Source organism: Cherax quadricarinatus, chromosome 46 (assembly GCF_038502225.1).
Source record: "Cherax quadricarinatus isolate ZL_2023a chromosome 46, ASM3850222v1, whole genome shotgun sequence".
Taxonomy (NCBI): Eukaryota; Metazoa; Arthropoda; class Malacostraca; order Decapoda; family Parastacidae; genus Cherax; species Cherax quadricarinatus.
In genome coordinates, this window is record NC_091337.1 from 27,057,484 (window position 1) to 27,062,820 (window position 5,337).

The following is a 5,337-nucleotide window of genomic DNA, read 5'->3' on the forward strand; positions in this document are numbered from 1 at the left end:
ACCTGGAGAGAGTTTCGGGGGTCAACGCCCCCGCGGCCCGGTCTGTGACCAGGCCTCCTGGTGGATCAGCGCCTGATCAACCAGGCTGTTGCTGCTGGCTGCACACAAACCAACGTACGAGCCACAGCCCGGCTGATCAGGAACTGACTTTAGGTGCTTGTCCAGTGCCAGCTTGAAGACTGCCAGGGGTCTGTTGGTAATCCCCCTTATGTGTGCTGGGAGGCAGTTGAACAGTCTCGGGCCCCTGACACTTATTGTATGGTCTCTTAACGTGCTAGTGACACCCTGCTTTTCATTGGGGGGATGGTGCATCGTCTGCCAAGTCTTTTGCTTTCGTAGTGAGTGATTTTCGTGTGCAAGTTCGGTACTAGTCCCTCTAGGATTTTCCAGGTGTATATAATCATGTATCTCTCCCTCCTGCGTTCCAGGGAATACAGGTTTAGAAACCTCAAGCGCTCCCAGTAATTGAGGTGTTTTATCTCCATTATGCGCGCCGTGAAAGTTCTCTGTACATTTTCTAGGTCGGCAATTTCACCTGCCTTGAAAGGTGCTGTTAGAGTGCAGCAATATTCCAGCCTAGATAGAACAAGTGACCTGAAGAGTGTCATCATGGGCTTGGCCTCCCTAGTTTTGAAGGTTCTCATTATCCATCCTGTCATTTTTCTAGCAGATGCGATTGATACAATGTTATGGTCCTTGAAGGTGAGATCCTCCGGCATAATCACTCCCAGGTCTTTGACGTTGGTGTTTCGCTCTATTTTGTGGCCAGAATTTGTTTTGTACTCTGATGAAGATTTAATTTCCTCATGTTTACCATATCTGAGTAATTGAAATTTCTCATCGTTGAACTTCATATTGTTTTCTGCAGCCCACTGAAAGATTTGGTTGATGTCCGCCTGGAGCCTTGCAGTGTCTGCAATGGAAGACACTGTCATGCAGATTCGGGTGTCATCTGCAAAGGAAGACACGGTGCTGTGGCTGACATCCTTGTCTATGTCAGATATGAGGATGAGGAACAAGATGGGAGCTAGTACTGTGCCTTGTGGAACAGAGCTTTTCACCGTAGCTGCCTCGGACTTTACTCTGTTGACGACTACTCTCTGTGTTCTGTTAGTGAGGAAATTATAGATCCATCGACCGACTTTTCCTGTTATTCCTTTAGCACGTATTTTGTGCGCTATTACGCCATGGTCACACTTGTCGAAGGCTTTTGCAAAGTCTGTATATATTACATCTGCATTCTTTTTGTCTTCTAGTGCATTTAGGACCTTGTCGTAGTGATCCAATAGTTGAGACAGACAGGAGCGACCTGTTCTAAACCCATGTTGCCCTGGCTTATAGGACAGATTTTCACAAATGATTGATGTTGCAAGAAACTCGCCTGCATGCACGTATAAAGGACTAACTTACTTGGTGTTGCAGCATATATCTTGATCTTCAAGTTCCCTAAGCTTAGCCTTAGCCCCTTTGGACTTCCCCTCAGAAACCACGTGCAACCGGGAGCCTTAATTCTTGCAATATTCAATCGTTATTAGTGACCTGCCTGCACCTCAGAAATTCCTATATCCAAGAGGGTATGTATCCCCTAGTATAACTATGCAGACACAGACACTAGCTTCCAGACTTACGAGAGACACTGGTACTTACTGGGCATGCACTCCCAGCTGCAACACAGGCCCACGGATCAACTCACTCACAATCTCCCCAGACACTGGCCAGAAATCTACGAGATAAAGTGGAGGTCTTGTCTTACTGTATGGGCCTGACGGAGGAGGTCATCTACGGTACATCGAGGTGCCTCTACCAGATTTCCCTAGGTCTCAAATGTGAAGACACGTGGGGGGCGCTGTCTGCTGATCACGGCACGTCTTGTCCAGTTGGTGTCTGCTTAAGAAGAATGAGCTGGTCTCTCTTCCAGACCCTCGTCTCTTCGTTCAAACTAGGGCTGCCAGTTCTCCCTAGCTAACTTATCCTAGTGTTTGCCTACATTATCGGCCTATTACTACCTATGTTAAGGTCTTAGGTCTACATTATTATTATCTACAGTTGCCTCAATAATCCTAATATTAGTGTACTACCAGTAAAACTACCTACTCCTTCCCTGAAGGGTAAATCTATAAATTAAATAAGTGCCTACCATCAATCCACTCGGGGAGAGAAATGTGTTTGTTTGGGAGGGTTTAAGGGTCACCTAGCTCAGCCGTTCCATTACGGCCATGCCGGATCTGTCCTGTGGAACTTTAGGGACCAAATAAATTTCCACAGTGACATACTGATATCTATTAGTAAGGTAGGATTTGAAATATGCAAGTGCATGGCCTCTTATACCATAATGGTCAAGTTTGTGGAGTAGGATGCGTGGTCTACTGTGTCAAAAGCTTTTCTTAGGTCAATAAAAATTCCTAGTTGATATTCCTTATATTCCAATGCTGTGCAAAGCAGATCTAGCATTTTTACAATTGCATCATTAGTGCTTTCATTTTTCCTGAAACCAAATTGGCAGGGGTTAAGTGTGTTTTGTGCCGTTATAAATGAATACAGTCTCCTGTGCATGAGTTTCTCGAAGATTTTGGATAGCAATGATAAGTTTGATATTAGCCTATAGTTGTTTACATCTGTAGGGTCACCACCTTTATGTATTGTTGTTACTCTTGCTGTCTTGAGTAGTTTCGGGAAGGTGCTAATTTCTAGTGACTTGTTAAAAAGTAATGAAATAGCATGCGAGAGGACATGGGCCGCTCGCTTGTACAATAATGGTGGGACATGAGACAGGTTCCCTGAGTTATTTTTAAGTGGCTTTATAATCTCAGTGACTTTGGTGGGCTCAGTTGGTACGAGATAGAAGGAATTTGGGAAATTCCCATCTAGATAGTCCCCGGCATGGGCGTTGGTACGTGGGATTTTACTGGCAAGATTAGATCCTATGGTTGAGAAGAAGTCGTTGATCTTGTTAGCTGTTTCAGTGGGATGCAGTGGTGTTTCGTTAGGTTTAGTTAGGACAATATTCTTGTTTTTTTTCAGTTTGTGGGTTGTCACCTCCCAGTAAGATTATTTGTATGACTGCGATGGTGAGGTTCATACAGGTAACACTCTAAATTCTCCACATTAAGTATAGTCTGTAATGTATTAAGTTTAGTCTGAAAGAAATGCCACGGCATGATAGTGGCTTTCTTTGCACTCGCAAATCAATATTGTAAGCTTTTTCACCCTGAACTGTGTACCTCTTCAGTACAGGAAAGACTGTGCTATAACTTAAATTGCCAGGCATACCATCTAAAGGGGACAAAAAGATACAAAACATCCAGGCCATGGGAAAACCTGGGTAGCCACAGCCATTCAAGAGGGAGAGGTTTTTTAGTGCCAGGAAGGAAAAAAAACTGGCAGGAAATGGCAGAAATCGTACACCAAATCCAGTCATTCCTGGAGTGGAACCACAGTCGATGGCCTCCACTCCAAACCAACAGATACAGATACTAATGCCGGAAAAAAAATCCCCCCCCCCCAGTACCAACAATACCACCAGTCCGATAACATTCTTCTTTGCAAATATACAGGGTCTAAAGCCAGCAACAAACAACAAAATACCTTTCGTCCGTGGACTGCTTGCAGAGGCAAAGGCAATGTTTGTGGCTTTCACTGAGACCCACATAAAGGATCACTTGGACAACGAAATATGGATCCCAGGTTACAACCTATACAGATGTGACAGAGTGAACAGGCAAAAGGGGGGGGGTTGGCCTGTACATTGCAGGGTCACTTGTTTGCACAGAACTGCTTAATGCCTCAAATGATGTAGTGGAAGTTTTAGCAGTAAAGGTCGAGAACCAAAACCTAGTCATTGTGGTAGTCTACAAGCCTCCGGATGCAACATCCCAGCAATTCCAGGAACAGCTGTTAAAAATTGACCACTGTCTGGAAAATCTTCCAGCTCCTGCACCCAACATCTTGCTCCTGGGGGATTTCAACTTAAGGCACCTAAAATGGAGGAATATAGCAAATAATACTGTTGCAGTAATAACAACAGGAGGCAGCTCTGATGAAAACTCACACTCACACGAGCTTTTAAATCTCTGCACAAAATTCAATTAAAACCAGCAAATAATAGAGCCTACTAGACTGGAGAATACAATAGACCTCATCTTCACTAACAATGATAATCTGATAAGAAATGTCATCATATCAAAAACAATATACTCAGATCACAACATAATTGAGGTTCAGACATGTATGCGTGGAGCCCCAGACCGACATAATGAGACTAGTCACGAGGGAGCATTCACCAAATTCAACTTCAATAACAAAAACATAAAGTGGGACCAAGTAAACCAAGTCCTAACCGATATAAGCTGGGAAGATATACTAAGCAACACAGACCCCAACTTATGCCTAGAACAGATTAACTCGGTGGCACTCGATGTATGCACAAGGCTTATTCCTCTAAGAAAAAGGAGGAGTAGATGTAAAATAGAAAGAGACAGGCGCTCCCTTTACAGGCGACGGAAAAGAATAACAGAGCGGCTAAAAGAGGTCAATATATCTGAAATGCGTAGGGAGACACTGGTCAGAGAAATAGCAAGCATCGAACTTAAGCTAAAAGAATCCTTTAGGAGTCAGGAATCGCGGGAAGAACTAAAAGCCATAAATGAAATCGAAAGAAACCCAAAGTATTTCTTCTCCTATGCCAAATCAAAATCGAGAACAACGTCCAGTATTGGGCCCCTACTTAAACAAGATGGGTCCTACACAGATGACAGCAAGGAAATGAGTGAGCTACTCAAGTCCCAATATGACTCAGTTTTTAGCAAGCCGCTAACCAGACTGAGAGTCGAAGATCAAAATGAATTTTTCATGAGAGAGCCACAAAATTTGGTTAACACAAGCCTATCTGATGTTATCCTGACGCCAAATGACTTCGAACAGGCGATAAATGACATGCCCATGCACTCTGCCCCAGAGCCAGACTCATGGAACTCCGTGTTCATCAAGAACTGCAAGAAGCCCTATCACGAGCCTTTACCATCCTATGGAGAGGGAGCATGGACACGGGGGTCGTCCCACAGTTACTAAAAACAACAGACATAGCCCCACTCCACAAAGGGGGCAGAAAAGCAATAGCAAAGAACTACAGACCGATAGCACTAACATCCCATATCATAAAAAACTTTGAAAGGGTCCTAAGAAGCAAGATCACCACCCATCTAGAAACCCATCAGTTACACAACCCAGGGCATCATGGGTTTAAGAGCAGGTCGCTCCTGTCTATCTCAACTACTGGATCACTACGACAAGGTCCTACATGCACTAGAAGACAAAAAGAATGCAGATGTAATATATACA